The 23,072-nt window shown below is 40.9% G+C and overlaps 1 protein-coding gene across 7 annotated transcripts in view; it reads right to left on the minus strand.

Annotated features, from left to right (window-relative positions):
• TBC1D5 (TBC1 domain family member 5) overlaps positions 1-23,072 on the minus strand; it is a 534,167-nt gene that overhangs the window by 480,100 nt on the left and 30,995 nt on the right. For all 7 annotated transcript variants that reach the window (XM_075062444.1, XM_075062442.1, XM_075062441.1 and 4 more), the window contains exon 2: positions 16,263-16,324. The gene's annotated coding sequence lies outside the window, so the exon portion shown is untranslated. The remainder of the gene's footprint in view (positions 1-16,262; positions 16,325-23,072) is intronic.

Raw genomic sequence — 23,072 nt, forward strand, 5'->3', positions numbered from 1 at the left:
GACTGTGAATGGCTTGCCAACTACAGAACCAGTTTCTCCTCCCTTGGTTTTCACACCTCAACTGCTAGAACAGGGCCTCCTCCTCCCTGATTGAACTAACCTCATTATCTCTAGCTTGCTTGCATATATATACCTGCCCCTGGAAATTTCCACTACATGCATCTGACGCAGTGGGTATTCACCCACAAATGCTCATGCTCCAAAACGTCTGTTAGTCTATAAGGTGCCACAGGAGTCTTTGCATTGTTATTCTAGTAACTGCTGTATATATTTTAAGAGTTTTGCATTATTCTTCCATATGAGACTTAAAAGGCAGAAGGGAAGACATTCCCTTGTCAAATCACCTATGACCACACCCATTTTTCTCATCAAGGTCACTCTTCCTCTTCCATCCTCAGGGACCCACATTAAAGCCACCACATTTTTAGCTAGGAGGACTGGACAGGCCTCCCTTTTAGAAACCATCACACCAATGCAAAATTGATTATGGGGGTCAATGAATGACAAGTCACTTCTATCTATCCATCTAGATATTTATACAACCCTCCAGCAGCAGGGTATCTGAACACCTTACAAGAGCCATAGCTCTTCCTAGAAAGCTGAGCATTTTGCCTCTGTTCAACTCCCTGCCAGCCCTGGAAGGCAGAAAAGAGGATGTTATAAAGCATGAAGTTCTGACAGACTGCCTATTTGTCTCATGAATTTCCCATTTTTTTAAACAGCCTTATTTTGAGAGCTCAGAAGTGGTTGAACATAATATCAAAGACAAGTTTCTCTAGTCCCTATCTCTGGCCTGTGACACATATCACAGGATCTATATGTCTCTCATTAGACTTGGGTAAGCAGCCCAAATTATGGTTTTTCTCTTCATCCCTACTCCTATTCTTTACATTGTCTTTGGTTTTTAAATCCTTGTAACAGGCTCTGGTCTATTTGACTACTGGATTGACAGTCCTGCAGATATGACTTCTGTTTATCAATATAATGGGTACAAAATAACAGCTTCCAAGACAAGTTACTGTCCCTGTTGTAGATTTTATTTTATTTTTTTTTGTAAGCAGATTATCTCTGGAGTCGAGAAATAAATTCAGCCTCCACATCTATGTAGGTGTTAGTCTTTCTACTGAAACTGAACAGGCTGTCAGCTGTGGTGGAGTTTCAGTAATATGAATGAATTAAGATGCCACTAAATAAGTGTGCATGAGTCACCACGCTGCCATCACAAGGCAGAAATGTTTTCATTACTGACCAAAGCTGGATTCAGACGAGCTATCTAAAAATGAAACTCTCCATTATTCTCCAATACACATAAGTTATGAAGTCCCCAAATCATACTAATGATTGTCACTCCTTTTCATGAAGGCACGCAATTCTAAACTATCACTACTTTCATTCACCAGATGATTGAAAAGCACCCTATAAAAGCAATGGACAACTTCACTTAACAGATTAGGTCCTGATTTAAAATTTCTGTACTCTAAGATAACTAACGTACATTATATCCCTTCACAAGTGTTTTGAGACAGGAAGTAAAACCAAGGAACATTACATGAAATCCATTCACTTTGTGGAAAAAATCCTAAGACTAATATTGTACATTTATAGATTACTACTAATAAAAGCAAGATTTTTCTAAAAGTTGTTCAGATATGTGGGTGTTCTGTTTGTTCGTTCATTTCACTGACTTGAGGTCACATTTATTTCCTTCCAGCTATTGTGGGTATTTATAAAAAAGACGTTTAACAACAGGTCTTGTCTTTTGAGTTAATTAAATAGCTCCATGGTAGAAACAATGAAACAAAATGTTCAACAGTTGCATTTGCTATATAAAGTATTATATCTCTATAATTAGGGCCCTACCAAATTCACAATCCATTTTGGTCAATTTCATGGTCACAAGATTTCAAAAATAGTAAATTTCATGATTTCAGCTATTTAAATCTGAAATTTCATGGTGCTGTAGGGGTCCTGACCCAAAAAGGAGTTGTGGGGGGCTGCAAGGTTATTGTAGGGGGTGCGGGGGTTGCGATACTACTACCCTTACTTCTGCACTGCCGCAAGCAGCATTGCTGCCTTCAGAGGAGGGTGGCCAGAGAGCAGAGGCTACTGGCCAGGAGCCCAGCTCTGAAGGCAGAGCTGCCGCCAGCAGCAGTAAGAATGGCATAGTATGGTGTTGCCACCCTTATTTCTGCACTGCCTGCAGAGCTGGGCCCTCAATCAGCAGCCACTGCTCTCCAGACGCTCAGCTCTGAAGGCAGCAGCGCAGAAGTAAGAGTGGCACAGTACGGCATTGCCACCTTTACTTCTGCACTGCTGCTGGCAGGGCACTGCCTTCAGATCTGGGTTCCCGGCCAACAGCCGCCATCCTCCAGCCACCCAGCTCTGAAAACAGCACAAAAGTAAGGGGGGCAATACCATCACCCCTAAAATAACCTTGTGACACCCCCCTGCAACTGCCTTTTGGGTCAGAACCCCCAATTTGGGAAACTCTGATCTCCTCTGTGAAATTGGTATAATATAGGGTAAAAGCACACAAAAGACCAGATTTCATGGTCCATAACATGTTTTTCATGGCCATGAATTTGGTAGGGCCCTATCTATAATCATTAATAGTAAGGAGATAACACTGAACAGCATGCTTCTATAATGTACACTTAAGCACTCTCTGAAACAATGAGCATCAAACCTTATAAACAACTCTGAACAATTTATGTTTACATGTTATGTTCTTTGGGGCAGGGAAAATCATCTTCTGCATTTAGAAAGTAAGATATACATTTTTAGCACTAAAGCAATTTAAATAGGAAATAATGCTTCCTTAAAGCCACATATTTTTCAAATAGCTAATCTATTCTAAAACAGAATTACTAAATATTAAACACCTTTTCAGCACAGCAGAAAACCAAAAAACAATATAACTAAAGTAGCCTAATCTTAAAATACCAACAAGTTTTCTCCTGCTGAGGTCTAAGTTGAAAGTATATTAGGAGATACTTCACTCTCAAAGCTTGTATCATTCCTCCACTTTGCCTGTGCATACCAACTCCACTCTGGTATTGTGTGTCACCATCACAGGACCTAACCACATCAGCTACACCATCAGGGGCTTGTTCACCTGCACATCTACCAATGTGACATATGCCATCATGTGCCAGCAATGCCCCTCTGCCATGTACATTGGCCAGACTGGACAGTCCCTACCCCAAAGATGGACACAAATCAGACATCAAGAGTTGTAACCTTCAAAAACCAGTAGGAGAACACTTCAATCTCCCTGGACACTCAATAACAGACTTAAGTGGCAATTCTTCAACAAAAAACCTTCAAAAACAGACTCCAACGAGAAACTGCAAAATTGGAATTAATTTGCAAATTGGACACCATCAAATTAGGCCTGAATAAAGACTGGGAGTGGACGGGTCCTTACAAAAAGTAATTTTCCCTCTGCTGATACTCACACCTTCTTGTTAACTGTTGGAGATGGGACACCTTGATTGCATTGGCTCTGTTAGCAATACAAAAGTAATTGTCCCTCCCTTGGTATTCCCCCCTTCTTGTCAACTGTTGAGAACAGGCCACTTCCACCTTAATTGAATTGGCTCATTAGCACTGACCCCCCACTTGGTAAGACAACTCCCATCTTTTCATATGCTGTAATATATATTCTGCTTACTGAATTTTTCACTCCATGCATCTGAAGTGGGTTTTAACCCACAAAAGCTTATGCCCAAAGAAATGTTAGTCTCTTCGTTGTTTTCACCTACACCACAGACAACTATGAAATTGGAGGATGATAAAACCCTTTAATCTCCATGTTTTTGCTGACTATTTTCACAGCAACTAACAACGATTCTAATGTTTGTTGATCCTCACAAAAGAGTGAGGAACATTAATCCAGCTACCACCATATGTCAAATGCATTAGCTGGCTAGAGTCCGGGATGAAGACAGCATTTTGAAAGTGGTGGGTGTTTGCTAAATATATGATTGCAAGAGAACATACTCATCAACTTTCAGATTAGTCACATGTCTTAAACTAAGCACATGCCTAAATGTTTGCAGGAGGGAGCACGTATTCAGAGGCAGGATGATCCAGTAGTTAGAGCACTGGGGCTTGAGAAACCTGGATTCAGTTTCCTGCTCTACCCCAGACTTCCTGTGTGACCTTCAAGTCAGTGAACCTCTATCTGCCTCAGTTCTCCATCTGTAAAATAGGTGTTTAATGATTGTGAAGCACTCAGATACTATGGTGATTTAAAAGTACATTAGTGTTCTTGTGGGTTTAGCCTAGCAAAAGGTTACAGATTTTTTTTTCTTTCAAGAAAATCATTCTGAGAAGTACCATAACTAAATTTAGTAGAAATTAAGGTTGTCTGGTTAAGTGCTTGAAGTCAGTAAATTATAAACTTAAAGTTGCACTGCAGTCTTAAATATGTCCCCTTGCAAGTATGTTCTATTTTATTTACACAATTAGATATTTTTCAAATTCTGTAATATACATTTTTCTACAACTAGACAAACCCATGAAGCATCTTAAAGTTCTGTATACTATTCTGTATATGCTAGACAAAACTGTTATATACAGAAAGTAAAATACAATAGTAAATCAATTTTATACAACGTACACCATATTAAGTACAACGAAGTAATAATGGAGACTTTTGGGCATATACAGAACACTTAAGTGTGAAGCTAAGTCAGTTTTATAGTTCGCAAAGTGTAACTGGGAGATGAAGCAGCTATGTACTGGGGCTATGTCTGTACAACTTATGAATTCTGATTGATATTGTATTATGAAAAACTGTTGTATCACAAATGCCTATATGTACGTGGATCAACCATTGCTGATAGGTCCTGTAGCAAACACACCCCAGACAGATACAAAGGAATGTTTAGACTTCCAAAATAAAGAAAGACATAGGAAAAGGGCCATTTTCTCCAATCCATGAGGCAGATTCCACTCACCATGTAACTGCAGGAAGCAGGGGACACCTGTCCTGCCTGCCTTCCTGGACCTAGATGGTCTTCCAGGACTCACAATAGAAGGGTGAGCTAGAAAGTGAGGGATATTGTGGTTTCAGATTTATTATTTAATGATCTATAGTCTCCTTGGGTTTACATGATTAAGTATAAAAAGGTACAAAGGTGTAGACTGTGCAAAATGTATGCATGTCAACTGTTTCACAACTACAGAGAGCTAAATTGTAATCCAAAAACTTCGCATCTTTGGGGCTGAGCTCTGTGATAGGGGTAGTATAAGTTACTGGGTTATTTCAGGGGTCAGCACAGGTTCTGAGGCCTAGGACAGCTGGGCTGGAGAGACCTATTTCCAAGAGGGATAGCAGAGTCATCGCCCAGGAAGTGTGCCAGAGAGACCAAGGGAGGAACAATTGTTGCAGCTTGTTGAGGCTCCAAAAGCTTAGCACTCCCCAGAGAATCCAGAACACAGAACTAGGATTCCCCACATACCAAGCGAGGGAAATACCCCACATAGGGTGACCAGAAGGGGGTGCTTTTAGGGTTTGTGACACCTCTGGAAGACTTTGTCAGTGATTAAAAATACACTGTATAGTGTGTGGCTACTATGTAAGACCAATTCTACACCACAAACATTTGCTAGCATGACTGTGTCAGATTGTGATGACGTGATCTCTGTCCAACATAGCTATACAAGCAAAAACCCTTAGCGTAGATACAGTTATTCCAGCAGAACTGCACTTTTGCTGGTATAGTTTATTTCATTCAGGGGGCTGGAATAAGCTACACTGGCAAAAGAGTAGTTTTGCTGATATATTCTGCATCCACACTAGTAGTACTTTGCTGGTATGTACATCCCTACAGCTATATCAGCAAAGCACTCCTAGCATAGACTTAGCCTGAATCATTAGGGGTTTAAAAAGTGGCCTGGCAGGGCTTGAAAGCCCAGCTCTAAAAGCTGGGCTGATTGGGGAAGCGGCCACAGCTGGGCCACACCTAATCAGGCCACAGCTGGCCTGTATAAAAAGGCCAGGGAAACCAAGAGCAAACACTCTCCCTCTGCCTGTAGAGGGAGAAGGGCCTGGCTGCAGGGAGCAAGACAAGGTACCTAGAGTGGAGCAGGGCTGGGGGAAGGCAGAGGCGCTGGGGAGCTCCTGCCTGGAAAGCCCCAGGCTGTGGCCTAGCATTAGGCCAAGAAGTACTGGGGGTTGCAGGGGGCAGCCCAGGGGTAGGCAAAGGGAGCAGGTCCAAATCCCTTTGCCAATGATGAGTGGCTGATACTGTAGTCTGCCCCAGTGAACAGGGCACCAGATGGAGACTGGACCGTAGCCAATACTGAGGCAAAGTGGGGATAGTGGGGTGGGGGTTCCCTTGGGAGGGGGAGACCCAGTTAAAGGGGCACCAGAGTCCTGGGCCAGTAGCTAGAAGGCGGATCACCGGCCTGCAGAGGGCACTCCGGGCTGGACTGAGCTAATTCCCGAGGGCGACCAGCAGGAGGCGCCGCAGGGGTGAGTCGGCACGTCTACAAAGAGAAAAGAGAAATTTATCATATGTGTTCTGAGTTTGTGGTTCTCAAACTATGGTCTATGTACCACCAACTGCTGGTCTGCAGAGAACTGGATGGTCATCTCCATCTGCTGCTGGCACCTCCTTACTTCTTAAAGCTAAACTGCATTAATAAACCAGAAGTACATTAAATACTTTTCTATGATCCCTTTTAAATGCAAGCACAGTTCCTATAGTTTTCACAGGGATGATATATGATTGCTAATTGAATGGGAAATGTTTAATTCTAATGGAGACACTGAGATACCATGATGATGGATCTTATAAAAACCCAGAGTTCGAGGTGGTCCACACACTCATTGAAGGAAGGAGAGGCATTCTTAAAAAGACAGTTATCTTTTCCATAACTGGTGTTCTTAGAGATGTCTTACTCATTTCTATTCCACAATAGGTGTGTGTGCTTGCCATGTGCACTGGTGCCGGAAGCTTTTCCCCTAGCAGTACCTGTAGGGGAGTGCCCCAGAGACTCTTCGAGTGGCGCCTCCACGGCACAGAATAAGGGGTGCTACATGCTCCCCCCACCCTCAGTTCCTTCTTGCCAGGTCAACTCCAACAGAAGGGAACGAGGGCAGGAGCAACACATCTCAAAGAACACCAGTTATGGAAAGGTAACTGTCTTTTCTTCTTTGAGTGATTGCTCATGTGTATTCCACAACAGATGATTTCAAGCGATATCTGTTGGAGGTGGGTAGGAGTTCACAAATTCTCGGGATGGAGCACAGCCCTGCTGAACCTGGTGTCATCCCTGGTCTGGGAGCCGATCGCACAGTGCGAGTTGAATGTGTGAACTAAAGACCACGTGGCAGCCCTACAAATGTTCAGAATGGGGACATGGGCCAAAAAGGCAGCGACAAGGCCTGTGCCCCAGTCAAGTGTGCCTTCACAACTGGTGGCGGAGGGATTGCCGCCGGGTCATAACAGGTACGGATGCACGAGGTGATCCAGTTGGAGAGCCGCTGAATGGAGATCGGCCGACCTTTCATACGCTCGGCTGAGGCGATAAACGGTTGCAAGGACTTTCTAAATGGCTTAGTCCGCTCCAGGTAGAAAGCCAGAGCCCGTCTCACACCCAGCGTGTGGAGACTGCGCTCCTCACTGGACGCATGGGGCAGAGGACCAGCAGAAAAATGTCCTGAACTATGTGATAGGCAGAGACCACCTTCGGGAGGAACAAAGGGTGCAGATGGAACCAGACATTATCTTTATGGAACACCGTGTACAGGGGCTCGGAGATCAGGGCCCTGACCTCCGAGACCCGCCTAGCTGACATGATCACAACCAGCGAGGCCACCTTCAACGAGCAGTGTGACCAGGAGCATGTAGTTAGTGGCTCAAACGGGCACCCTGAGATAAGCCAACACCAGGTTTAGGTCTCACTTCAGGACGGGGCCTAACATATGGGAAGAGGTGATTTAACCCCTTAAGAATTGGCCAGTCATGGCATGGGAGAATACCGGGTGGCCCTGCACCGGCGGATGGAAGGGCAATGTGGCCACCAGGTACACCTCGACTGGCAAGGGCACGAGGCCCTGGACTCTAAGATGAAGGAGGTAGTCCAGAATAAACTGGATCGGGGCGGCCACCGGGAAACACCCCGCTCATCCACCCATCTGGAAAACCGAGACCATTTTGCCAAGTACGCTTGGCAAGTGGAGGGCTGCCTGCTTCTAGGATGATGCGCTGAACCCCTTCCAAGCACGTCCTTTCCTCCCAACCTAACCATTGAGCAGCCACACCATGCGGTGGAGTGCCGCTAGGTTGGGGTGGAGGTGGCGGCCCTGGTCCAGGGAGAGGAGGTCCGGGTGGGATGGCAACGGCTGCGGCAGGGTAACCTCCAGGCCCATGAGGGTCCCGTACCAATGCTGCCTGGGCCATGCCGGGGCATCTATTTTTTCCAGGACCATGCCGATCAGTGGGAACTGGGGAAAGGCATAGAGAAACTGGCCTGACCAGGACAGGACGACAGCATCAGAGATAGCGCCCCATCGCAGCCTATCCCCCCCGAGCAGAACCGGGAGCAGCGACGGTTCTGCTGAGTCCGAACAGGTCCACCTGGGGAGTTCTCCACACTTGGGAAAGTCTGTGCACCACCTCTGGATGGAGAGACCACTCATGCTGAGAGGAGAAGTCCCTGCTCAATCCATCCGCTCGTGCATTCCTGGTGCCTGGCAGATGGAAGGTCTGTAGGCAGATGATATGGGCTATATAAAAATCATACAGCCTGAGGGCTTTGTGGAAGAGGACAGAGGTTCGGGCCCTGCCTTGCCTGTTGATGTAGAACGTTGAGGTCGTGTTATCCATGAGGACCCTGACCACCTGGCCCTCCAGGTGCAAGCGGAAGGCCATGCATGCCAGTCGTACCACCCTGAGCTCCTTGACGTTTATGTGGAGGGTCAGATCCTGAGCCGACCACAGACCTTGGGTCTGAACATTTCCCACATAGGACGCCATCCCAGGACCGACGCGTCAGACACCAGCTCCAGCAATGGGGCCCTGTCCCTGAACAGGGCCCCTTGGAGTATGTTTCTTGGGGAGGACCACCACCATAGGGAGATGATCACTGGCTCGGGTACCATGAGAAATTTGTCCATCCTATCCCTGGCCTGGGAGAACTCTGAGGCCAACCAGAGCTGGAAGAGCCTCATCCTGAGTCTGGCGTGATGGACCACATACATGCACACCGCCACGTGACTGAAGAGCTGGAGGCACGGTCTGGCTGTTGTCACCATAAACCTTGTGACCGTGTTGATAAGCCCCTTCAGGGTCTCAAACCTGTCTGGTGGGAGGGAGGCTCTGGCCGATGAGGCATCCAGGACCGCCCCGATAAACTTTATGCGTTGAACTGGGACTAATGTGTATTTGGTGTTATTTACCCACAGGCCCAAAGTGGTGCACGTGGACAGAAGGAGCCCCACGTGATCCCGCACCTGTGACCGGGAGCTGCCCTTAACCAACCAGCCATCCAGATAGGGGAAGATCTGGACCCCTTGGCACTGGAGGTAGGCCGCCACCACCACCACCGACATACATTTCATGAATACCCAGGGGGCAGTGGACAGCCCAAACGGAAGGACCCTAAATTGGTAATGTTCCTGCCCCACTATGAAATGGAGGAAGCGTCTGTGCTCCTTGAATATATGAATGTGGAAGTACGCGTCCTGCAGATCGAGGGCGGTGTACCAGTCCCCGGGATCCAGGGAGGGGATGATGGAGGCCAGAGAGACCATGCGGAACTTGAGCTTCACCATGTATTGGTTCAGGCCTCGCAGGTCCAAGATGGGCTTAAGTCACCATTTGGCTTTCAGGATAAGGAAATAGCAGGAGTAGTACCCCTTACCCTTCAACTGCCCAGCTACCGCTTCCACTGCTCCTAGGCCCAGGAGCCACCCCACCTCCTGCTCGAGCAGAGCCTCATGTGAAGTGTTCCCCAGGAGGGCCAGGGGTGGGTGGTGATTGCGGGGGGAGGAAATAAACTCGAGGGTGTAACTGCGGGAGATGGCGTCGAGGACCCATTGGTCCGAGGTCAGCTGCAACCACTCAGAGAGGAAAGCACACAACCAGTTGGAGAAGGGAAGCTTTATTGAGGTTGGATCCCTGATGAGAACTGGCACAGCGCCCCTGGGCGTCCTGTCAAAACCGCCTTTGCCCCACCTGCTTGCCCTTGGAGGACTCAGGCTGGGGAGCAGGCCGAGACTGCCTCCGTGGGCACCTCTTATAGTCTCGCAACTTCTTATAAGCAGTGTGGTATTTTGGGTAGGTGGCCTGAGCGGAAGTGTGCTGCAGCTTGAACTTAGGTTTAGCCAGAGCCGGAACAGAGAGACCCAGAGTCTGAAGCGTCGTGCGGGAGTCTTTCAGGCCATGCAGCTTTGTATCTGTTTGTTCCACAAACAGAGCTTTGCCGTCAAACAGGAGGTCCTGCAAGGAGGTCAGCGCCTTGCTCGATAGCCCAGAGAGCAGGAGCCATGACACCCTTCACATGGACACCGCAGAGGCCATAGACCGTGCGGCTGTGTCAGTTGCATCCAAATCTGCCTGCAGAGTTGCCCTGGGTACAGCGGCCACCTCATCCACCAGCACTTTGAACTCCTTCCTGTCACGCTCCTGGAGGGACTGAACTCATACCAGCCCAGGAGGGCCTGGTGGTTCGCCACCCAAAACTGGAAGCTCAAGGACAAATATAATTTCCTTCCAAAAGAGTCCAGCCTCCTTGAATCTTTATTTTTTGGGGTACGGGCTGGCTGGCCCTGCCGTTCCCTGTGGTTGACCGACTCAACCACCAGGGAGTTAGGAGCAGGGTGGGTATATAAGTATTCATGCCCCTTGGTGGCACAAAATACTTGCATTCCACTCTCTCAGAGATGGGTGCATTATCTGAGTGCTTAATAACTGTATAATATACATACATATTACACATGTGTACACACAAATATATTCTTGTTGAGGAAAGTATTATACTTCAATAGCACTAGAAGATTTATCCCGAGTGTTGCTCACAAATGCTCATCGAAGTCCCAGTACAGGTTGTCCAAAAGCACACACCTGCTGTTAGCCCTATGCCCACAAGTTCCTATCATTATACTGCCTTCTCATGCCTATGCTATTTCCTCTTGACTTCACACGTTTCCACAACTCTGTCTTCCCTGGGACTCTTTAGTTCAATCAAGAACAACTGTTTACTCCTTTTTGACCACAACACAGAGTGTGATCTTAGGTTTGGTATAACAATTTCTCTAGAGGAAATATCCTCCTCCCCCCAAGACAATTTTCTTTTCCTGGTCACTGCAGCAAAGATTTATTGTGAATTTTCTTTTAAATCAATATTCTGTGTGCCTCTGGATATTTTAACTTAAAATAGTAGACATTCTGTGGTCTTCACCTTTTTTGAACCTAATATTTTCTTTAACGTGCCTGCAATTTTTCTTTAAAATATGTCATGCTGCCATCACTGTCAGTTCTGACCAGTCTTACATTGCAGATTGAAAAAATATGCTGTAGAGTCTCTTTTCTAGTAAGTGAGGTAAAACTATCAGTTTCATTAACCTTCATTTTATCTAATCCAATACATATATTTTCACAGCAAATACTTTATTCTAAGATATTTATTAGTATTTCTCTAGTAATTCTTGGAGCATACTCTTTTAAACAGATAGATAAATTTTAAAGATGGGATCACCAGTCTCCTCTCAAACCTACATTCTGGTACAGTATGTGTATACTGAAAAAAAGATTTTAGCTCAGGTTAGCTAATTTGGGTTAAAATAGCAGTGAAGACATGACAACTGGTGTTTTTAACTCACCTTAGCAGCTCAAGTTGAAACCTATAACCGTAGCTGCAAACCCAACTTAAAAGCAGAGCGGCCATGTCTTCAGTACTATTTTCACCTGGGTTAGCTAACCCAAGTTAAGAACACTCCTCTTTTTGCACTGTAGACATACCCTGTGTCATTAGGATGACACAGATAAGCCTCACGGTAGCAAGAGAAAACACTGCCTGAGACCAAGCACATTGGGCAGTTTCATCCATGAAGCAGCAATAGGTTCAGTTTCAAAAACTGACTCTGTTGCCTGATGTCACATCTGCATGTTTTACACAACAGTGGTAAATCTTAGAATAAAAATCTTTAAGCTATCATTATCTAAGTAGTTCATCTAATATTGTGGAGAGAAAAAGCCATTGATATATACTGTGCACACGTTTTTATCCCTGTATATAAAGCAAAGGAAACAGCTTTGCGGACAACTGGCTGGTCATCTGCTGCTGGCTTCTCCTTATTTCCTAAAACTAAACTGCATTAATAAGCCAGAAGTACATTAATACTTCCCTACTATCACTTTTAAATGCAAGCACAATTGCTGTAGTTTTCACAGGGGTGTTATTTGATTAAAATTACAAGAGAGTGTAGTTGTAGCCATGTGGGTCCCAGGCAATTAGAGTGACAAGATGGGTGAGTTCATCTCTTTTATTGGACCAACTCTGAGATTACCTCACCCACCTTTTCACTCTAACTGAATGGGAGATGTTTATTTCTCTTGGTGCCTCCATACTACCATGGTGAGGGAGGACATTATAAAATCCTAGATGGCAGTGCTCCTCCACAGACTCCATAGGAACAGCAAAGAGGGAGAGGGGGACAAAAGAAGACAAATGCTAAACATTGAAATATTAATTAAACACAATAGGGAGCTATATGATTCAGGGGGATTTACTAAGAGGATGCAAATCCTTTCATCTACAAGTCAGGAGTTCATATAGGATCCAATCTGACTTCTATGGAACCATACCATTCAGGTCAGTAGTACACCTAATCTCGGGCCATAAAATCTCTATCCCCTGGCTGGTCAGTAGCTTATGTGAAGTGCATTAATAGTTTCACTTGCTTTCCTGATAAACAAGTATCCACATCACAAAAACTATTGTCATTTTTTTGCATCTTGGTTGGCAATTTCAGCACAAGGCCAAGAACAGAATAGCCCTACAAAATGAACTACCCTCTCACCCTTAGTGATAGGAACCCTTTAATATGGGGCTGAAAAACGGTTGATCAGCATGGAGTGGCTTCTACTTCCTTTTTCTGCTGCTAAATAGCAGACTTCAGTTACCAAGACAGTGAACCTAGCACTTTATAAGAGGATAAAATTCAAATACAAAACTGTTAAAAAAAATTAAATCAGCATTTTCCCACTTGAACTGCAAGAGAAAAAACATCGTTATAGTCGTAACACATTAATACAAACATCAGTTTGCACACATGGACACACATTTCTCTTTCTAGAATATGAAATTATGCTTTTAACTAAATTTATATGTTGAAAAATATATTAAAGCAGAAATATTATTTATTGATACTGTATAATTTTATCCAGAATTTAAGTTACTTTAGAATAGTGTAGCAGCACTTAAGTCAACATACAAAAGTTCTATGCTTAAGTTCTTGAACTATGAACAAAATAATACATAAGCCATAAAAAACATTTCATGGCAACTGAATCAGTGCTTTCCTTTTCTCTTTAAAAATATAGTAATGTAGGGACCAAATTCATTTTTTGCGCCATCCAGAAAAAGCATTAGGTGTGAAAGAAATCTCCTGCTTAATGTGACCTTTGGCTGTACTTTCACTTGTCATAATTACAAGGTAGCTACTCTCAGTCCCAACCCATAAGCTTCATTATATTACCCCTATAACTATAATAATTCATATTTCAGGAAATGTTTCATACTATGAAAAACTGGAGGCAGAATAGACTGACAGCACTTTACCTGCTGTTATCTGTAACAATGTGTAATAAGCCTTACTGAACAATAAGATTTCATGTATGCAGGAAAATAAGAGTAACAGTACAAAATTTCATAAAACATGCAACGTAATATAATATACATTCAGGAACTCTCATGGAGTTTGCAGCTTTAACCAAAGTATTCAAATAAAGAGAAAACAAAAAAAAACAAAAATAAAATTCTTCTCCAAATAATGAAAATATTTGGGGGCTTATGTGAGCATTAAGAGTTGCAATATACCTGACCTTTCCAAACATGTGAAAAAAATATTTCTGGAAGGTAAAAGAATCTAAAAGAGTTATGCCACTTCTGCATGTTTTACACAACAGTGGTAACTTAGAATAAAAATCTTTAGCTATCATCTGAAGCTGTTCATGTAATATTGTGGAGGGAAAGAGCCCATTGATACATACTGTACACACATTTTTATCCATGTATATAAATCAAAGGAAACGGCTTCCTTTAAGGCAAGCATATGAAGATACTAAAGCAAGATACCAATTAAATATTCATACATTCAATATTTCAAAATAAGGAATTTGGATATACACATGCATAATTTAAGTTCTATAGTGAAACCTGTCTACAGAGGCCATTTCTACTGTATTTCAACAGCATCCTAACTTGAAATGTACAATGCAGCCTTTCCATGCTGTGTTAAAACTTTAAAGTATATAGTAATTCATTTCAAGCACTAAACACAGAATAAAGGCCATGTTATGCACACGGCACTTTTCTAAGAGAAGTACTGCTTTGCCCTGTTCATTAAACCCCCTTCAATGCTATGCAAAAAGGCCCTAATCACAACATTTTCCTGTAAGGTAGGGTATGCTTTCCCACAGGGGATCAGGTAGGGTGACCATCTGTCCCATTTTTAAAGGGACAGTCCCATTTTTGGGACATTTTTTTCTAGGCACCTATTACCCCCCATCCCAGTCCCATTTTTTTCCACAGTTGCTATCTGGTAACCCTAGTATCAGGTAGAGTCAGATTAGAGAAGCAATTTACTTATTAGATCCAAAAGTTAAACACATAACTTTAGATACAAATCACAAATCACAGCAGACATTTTCAGACCTCAGATGTATGTACACAACTCCCGGAAGCTGACACTCATATGAAGCAAGAATTTTAACCCTTAATTTTGGTTTTACACATTACATTAATCCTTCATTGGGTAAAAACCCAGATTTAACAGAACTGCCTAAAGAAAACACCATCAAAAGGTGGTCACGATATTCAGTACATTAAGAATGGTTCTTTGTGAATTATATAAAACAGTGGCTAACAGTTATTTACCTATAGGAATACACAAATGCTAAGTTTGGGGAATTTATATTCCCTATTCATTTACAAAAATATGCAGTCAAGATTTTAAACACTTCTTACATGCTGATCCACTTCCTCCTTCTAGGTATGTGTAAATATTAATCTTACATATACATCTATACGTATCATATGTTTAAAATGGTCTCAGTAGGACTGATTCTCCCCTTGAGAAGCATTCTTGTGATTTTAATTCCATTTTTTTCTTAACAGAAGTAGTTATTTTTGCTATCAAGTGACTTCATCAAAAAAGCAGCAATTTTTTTTTTGTTTGTTTGTTTTTACTAAAAATGCTAGGATCGATTTCAACAACTCTAAGAATGGTAATTAATAGCTGTATAAGAAACAATCCTATTTTTATACATTTTTAATCTTTGCTCCTGAAGGTCACTCATTTCATGTTTATATTTCTAGGAGTAAGCAGAGTAAAAACTCAAAGGTAAACAGTAATGTTAAGAAAAATAGAACTATACACAATCTGTCTCTATAGGGTAAATTACTTCATATAGAAAACATCTATAGATCTTGCAATGATTATACTTTTCCCTTAGAGCTAATACTTTAATTTTCAAGAACCAAGAAAAAAAAATGAAAACTAGTCAGTAACAATGCAGCGTCGAAAAGCAATAAACTCAAAATTAAGTTATAAATAATTTAAAGCATGTCATGAAGATGTATTAATAATTCATCAGATAAATAATTTACTAAATAATCAAATAAATAAATAATGAAATACATAAATAAATCAGCAAATAAATAATTCTGCAAAATAACCTAAACAATAAGTCACTAAAACAAATGACAAATCTGCAAAACTACAATAATTTTCTAAATTCCGATAGTTTTAAATAAACAAATGTATATAACGTAGATCAATCTTTTTTGGATAGAGAAATATTTTTCACTGCTATTGGTAAATTCCTGATTACACTGTATAAGGATACAATTCAGATTTTACAAGGCGGCAGTTTTTTCCTTATAAATTATTAACACGATTCCTACAATTCCTGCTCTGTATTTTACATGCAATCCTTTTATGTAGCTCATTTTTCCCAAATATAAATGGACAGCCTCTTTATAACACTCAATTCACATTTTCTTCTCAGTGCAGTACTTACAATACTACTGTAGCCTTCTTGGTGGTTCTCTCGCTGTCTTCTCCAAACCTTCAGAAGTTGTGCTGCAGGGGGAAAACAAGTATAATAACCTTAATTATTACAGATGGTATCTCATTCATTAGTGGATGACAACATTTTATTTTAAAGCACAAGAAAAGCTGTTTTATAATTCTACAAAGCAACTTAATGTGAAACAACCATTGCTGTTTGCAGACTACCTAAAGTTTTTAGAAGTCTTTAGTGGAATGAGTTCAAGCAAACTGAGGCCTGTTTCTTGTATTTAAACTGACACGCAATCTGTGCAAACTGGCACTAATTCAAATATGAAGACAGAACGTGAGAAGGACAAACGCTTGGCTGACATCTAATGCTCTGGATTTTGGAAGCTCATAACCCTGCAAAGACCACTTAATTTCCACTATCTAAATTCATTCACAATGTAATTAGAACACAGCACTCCAAATCCAACAGTGACACCAAGGAGAGTCAAGAAACTACTGCCCTCATAAATCAGCCTTTATTCTGCATTCATTTTAATACACAATATTGACACACACTGTAGTTTGCTTCAAAAAGTGGTATTCTGTAAATAGTCTTTTAAAGGAAACGTTAAGCATGCACTGATTTTACCTGTACTCTCCAAACTGAGACTTATGAGCCCCCTTTCGTAACACACCCTTATAAGCAATGTCACCTACAAGTATTTTTGGACTCTGTACAAGTCTGTGAAATTGCATGAAGATATTATGTACAAAAATTACAGTATGTCACTAAACAAATGTCACATATTCATGAATATTGCTATTCAAGCCAAAGGAAATGGGTAGGCAGAATTGTTTTCCTCTACAGATAAGATTTTAAACTGCATTAGTTTGTGTGTATTTCTGCATTCAAAGTACAAATGAAAATTCACTCCTAAAAGAACTTAGACACGTTATATTTAACAAGTCTCAAATTCTCTTTAGGGATTATAATAAGGAAACACTTGCTTAATCATAAATTTTATATTTATCTTGGCTAAAAAACCTCCTTTGGATAGACTGCCATGTTTTGTCAAGAAAAATCAACACAGTGGAAACAAAGCACTTGTTCTGTTGTGTGGTCATTCAAAAGAGTATGTAGAAGTAATGTAAATGTGCACTAGCGCTGCTGATAATTTCACGCTCTCATACTCTCGTTTCAATTTGCTTTAAAAAGGACTATTCCTCCTGGCTAAATATAGTCATCCTGAAAAAGCACACCTCTCTTTTGAGCTAACACTACAAACCCTAAAACACAGCAGTGCAGAGGCTTCTATTTTAAGGAATCTGAAATGCACCTGTCTCAGGATATAATCTTCTAAATTGGGGATAAATGAGCTGTACCTAAAGAAGATATTTTCTCCTGGTACTGAGATTTCATTATGTGAATAAGAAACAAACTTACTTTCTTTAGTAATGTTCCTCTCCTTCAAACTACACAGCATGAATTCTTCATAGATGAAAGGATTTAGAGTTTCCTGGGATACACAATGAACCAGGCTTGATCCTGAGCCTCTAGAATCTGAGTTTCTACACTGTACCACTAAGCTACAGGACTTTATTTACTATTTGTAAGTTTGTGTCGCAATGTGATATTCACTAATGAATTACAGTAGAGTTAAGAAAAATTATATTCATCAGTATGTTTTATAAAAGTATGGGTCAAGGTAAGTGGCAAGGTTTTTAACTGTGCTTTGTTCTTAAGTAACGCTTAGTTTGGACCATAAGGGCCTCAGGATTTACTTATTTTTCTTCCTTTTTTGGCAAGGCAGAGGCTCGCTTCCTCTGTTCAGATACATTTGTACATCATTACATTGGGGGCACCTAAACTAGCAGAGATTGCAGCTATTTTAAAGACCAGTAGCTTTAAGAGGGCCAGGGAAGGATCGAGGAGGATAATAGATTATGTCATCTTTGAAAGGACCCAGACAGCATTAGGAAACCCTAGGAAGAAACATCCTACACTCCCATACGCACAGCATATGGTAGAAAGACTGTAGGGAGGATTGGCAAGGAGTACCCCACCAGCCCTTTCAGGAATCCTTGGGATAGGCTGGGGAGCAAAAAAAGAAAGTTTTTCCCAGAAACAGGAAGTAGCTTGAAGGTTAACTTATCACTCCATCAAGAATCTGGAAAATCTAAACATAGCATAGCCAGTTTGGGAGGCAGGTTGAGATGCACACCTCAGAAAATCTGGGCACAACCTGGGATATGGGGATGGAGAGAAACACCTCTTTCTCTTACCAAAAGTGATGTGAGTTGGCAGGTTAGTAGGAGGCAAAGGGGCAAGGGAAGCAATGCAAAAAACTTCATAAGAATAGCCAAAGGGTCAATCCAAAGGCCCATCTAGCCAGTATCCTGTCTTCTGACAGCGGCTGGTGCCAGATGTTTCAGAGGAAGTGAACACAACAGGGAAATGTATAGAGTGATCCATTTCCTGTCATCCAGTCCCAGCTTCCAGCAGTCAGAGGTTCAGGGATACCCAGGGCATGGGGTTACGTCCCTGACCATCTTGACTAATAGCCATTGATGAAACTATCCTCCATAAACTTATCTTATTCATTCTTGAACCCCTTATACTTTTGGTCTTCACAACATCCCCTGGCAACAAGTTCCACAGGATGGCTCTGCGTTATGTGAAATAGTACTTCCTTATATTTGTTTTAAACGTGCTGCCTATTCATTTCATTGGGAGACCCCGGTTCAAATGTTATGTAAAGGAGTATTCACTTTCTCCATACCATTCATGATTTTATAGACCTCTAACATATCCCCCCTAAGCCATCACTTTTCCAAGATGAACAGTCCCAGTCTTTTTAATCTTTCCTCCTATGGAAACTGTTCCACATCCCGAATCATTTTTGTTGCCCTTCTCTGTACTTTTTCATATTCTAAAGTATCTTTTCTGAGATGGGGTGACCAGAACTGCACCCAGTATTCAAGGTGTGGATGTACAATGGATTTATATAGTGGTATTATATTTTCTGCCTTCTTCTCTGTCCCTTTCCTAATTGGTTCCTAACATTCTATTCGCTTTCTTGAATGCTGTTGTACATTGAGCAGATGTTTTCAGAGAACTATCCACAAAGATACAAAGATCTCTTTCTTGAGTGGTACCAGCTAATTTAGACCCCAGTATTTTGTATGGTATTATGTTGGTATTATGTTTTCCAATATACATTAGTTTGCATTTATCAATATTTAACTGGATTTGCCATTTTCTTGCCCAACCGTCCAGTTTTCTGAGATCCCTTCGACATGTAAGGAGCTCTGTAAACTGGAGTATGTTCAGTACAAATGGCATGACAGAGATTTTAACAGCAAGTCTAATGAATTCCACTGATAAACAAATTATGATTTTTAAAAGTTTATATCCTTAGCCAAGTCACAATGGATTTTCACTGAGATTGCAAAGCACCTGCCTCTGAATCCAACACCATCCCTCTGCCTAATTTCAAGTTCCTAGTTCAAGTCATAAAACCGCTATAGCTCATCAAAGAAATGGTTGAAAAAATTTTAACACTGGCAAAACTACTTATGTTTTCCTAACAACATTCTCTGAAATGGCTGCACTATTTCTACTGAAAAACTTTCCAAACAAATTCAGCATGAGGCAGAGAGCAAGCATAAAATTTCACCCTGAATGGTTGCTGTTTGGCAAAGTTATAAGCAACTGAAAACAAGAGTTTATAATATACAGTTGAGGTTGCCTAAAACTTTCCATGGACGTAACATCTGCATCTATAATAGTATCATCAATTACCTTGGATGAAGATGCTACGTTTCCTCAGTTTGCAGGCATTAGCCAGTGTCACAAGAACACACTACTTGTTACCTCTGATGGAGTAAACAGTGTCCCAGAGAAGACGGTCAGGAATTAAGAAAGTATATAATTTTAAAATTAGGACCAAGAGGGAGAAGCTTTCTAAATAAAAAAGCAAACAAAAATAAGGGACCTTAGGGGGAAGAGATATACACATGCATCAGATCTCAATCTGACCAAATTGTATGCAAACAAAGGTTCTGATCATTTAATATTCACACAGGTTCCAAGATTTCAACTGCTATGAGGTTATGTGAAATATTTTGTATCTAAATATCCAAGTAATTTTGACTTCAGTGGGTCATTCTATCTAGGAACTTTAGTACTGTGTGTTACACTGAAGACTTTCAAGGGAATGGGCTGTTTTTCCAATTGTTTTCTCTAATCACCACACTTTTAATATATTAATGATTTTTTGTGTTTTGATCAAAATCCTCCTGTTTTTATATTTCTTCTTCATACTTCAATGACTGTAGTTTACTGTACTATTTGTACTGTATATGATTAGAATGCATACATACACCTCCATTATTCTTCCTACTGATTTTGATTTTTCAAGTTTGTAAATAGCAGGGGAAGGGTTATTACTGAATCTTAACTAAAGATTTTTAAAATAATCCAGCATATCAAATAGTTATAGAATTACTTTCAGTATGTTCTAGGAAAAGATTTCTTGGACGTTTGGAGACCAATGGCTGGTCTATGTTGAAAATTTACATCAGCACAGCAATGTCTCTCAGGAGTGTGAAAAATCTACATAGAGATATAGCTACACTGACCTAACCCCCAATGTACACAGAGCTAGGTCGATGGAAAATTTCTTCTGCTGACCTAGCTATCACCTCTTGGGGAGATGAATTAACTACAGTGACAGGAAAATCTGTCCTGCCTCTGTAGTGAGTGTCGACATTTAAAAAGCTACAGCAGCAGCCCTGCCACTATAGCATTTTAAGTGTATGCAGTGGTATTATATATGGAGTATGTTTTCAGCCACCTTCTTTTTATGACTTATCATTTTAGGCCAATACTAGCTAAGTTCTTCTTTTGGAAGACCAAACTTTTCCATGACACTCAGGGGGGATATTTCACCTTGACATGCATATTTTATATATAAATCCTAAAGCATTAAAATGGGATACAATTTATATAGCCCTCTCCACACTGTGATGCAGAATGTTTTACCTTATTAGACAATATACTATTGAATCAACGGCTATTAATACAACATGCAGTTCACTGGGCTGTAGATATCTAGCAGCCAGGTTTTCTAATAGGTGATTCCTAGGAAAAACTAACTGATCACTAGCAAAGGTTTATCTCATATTCCCACATGTACAGCATGCCACATTAAATATATGCAAATTAACCTCTTTCTCCTCTAGGTTTTTTTTTTGTTTTTAATCTGACAACTCACACGATGTGAAGCCATGGTTAACAATTACAATTATTTGACTTTCATATTTATAGAGTCACTCATCGGATATGCACCCTAATCAATTTCAATAGATACTCTTGTATTTTTATTATCGACATTAAACCTATATTTTACTAATCCCTTTATTTTTTGAAAACAATATCCCTTACACTATTCTATCAATTTCCACTATGCACCCTTTTCTACTATCTGCCTACAAGATGGTCATCATTACAGCTGGTCATATTAAATTGTCTGAAATATGATCAGGGAAATATTTTCATTACAAACTATATCCTACAATAAGATCATCATTTTGATGATAAAGTATATTTTACTATCACAGATACTTCTCTTTACACAGTTTATACAAATAAAATTACTTTATTTAAACATTTGATTATCCATTAAAACAGAAATGATGAAACACATTAATGCTGATTAAGTAAATAGAGAACAAACAAAGGATGATTTTGTGGTTATTTGCTGGTCAGATTTTAATATTTAAGGTTCTTTTCTCTGTTGAAATATGATAACTGAGAACATTCCTCTGAAAAAATCTAAATTATGTGCCTCAGATATGATTCTAATAAGCTCCGAAAATCCCATCCAAGAGACCATACGGCTCTATTATTAGGATGCTTATTTCTAAAGGAAAACACTTTCTAGGAGAAAGGTGGTTTAAGACCAATGCATTCCAACAGTCACCTCCACAAAGAGGTAATTGAGATAGAGTTTTATTTTAATGGCCAAAGTAAGATGCTTTCTAATTACCTGTATATTATAATTTGGCCATCACTGTAGCACCAAATGCAATGTTAAGAATTGCACAGAACTTCCCCATGAATTATCCTCCACCATTCTTTGATTACACCGTTTTACTTAATGCATGTTTTAAAATCATTGTCTCTGAGATGTGATGTCAGGTTCTTCTTCCAGACAAAAGTCGTCTACAAAAAAAGGTAGGTCTCATCCTGTTCTCAAAAAGATCAGGCTTGGTCTCATTCCACAGCCAAGGGTTCTCCTCATTTAGGCCTTAACCATCAACAGTTCACAAGAAGCTATACTATGCCAGATGCAAAGCAAGAATTGTCCATTTCCCCCATTAATGAAACTGTTGGCACTGATGAGAATATTTCATAATCTATGGAAAATGTGGGTGGACCTATGGGTCCTTTATACATCTTTTAGCACATCAAAGAGTAACATCAGCATCTGCTTTCATTTACAGAAGAGATGAAAGATGTTTTATAATTATAGCTAATGACAAAGAAAAGGATGGAATGAAACCATAAGATGTAGGATGTGTGTATGGTCAGATACATTAAGCTGTACAAAACACATAGGTTTGTAGCTTATCTAAGGTAATTATACACAAAGTAAGTAGAATGTCTGCAACTCTTCAGAGGAATTATTTAAGCTTAGTACCAATGTAGACACAAAAACAAATGGGTATAAACTGGACACTAGGAAGTTTAGACTTGAAATTAGACGAAGGTTTCTAACCATTAGAGGAGTGAAGTTCTGGAACAGCCTTCCAAGGGGAGTAGTGG

Source organism: Chelonoidis abingdonii, chromosome 2 (assembly GCF_003597395.2).
Source record: "Chelonoidis abingdonii isolate Lonesome George chromosome 2, CheloAbing_2.0, whole genome shotgun sequence".
Taxonomy (NCBI): Eukaryota; Metazoa; Chordata; order Testudines; family Testudinidae; genus Chelonoidis; species Chelonoidis abingdonii.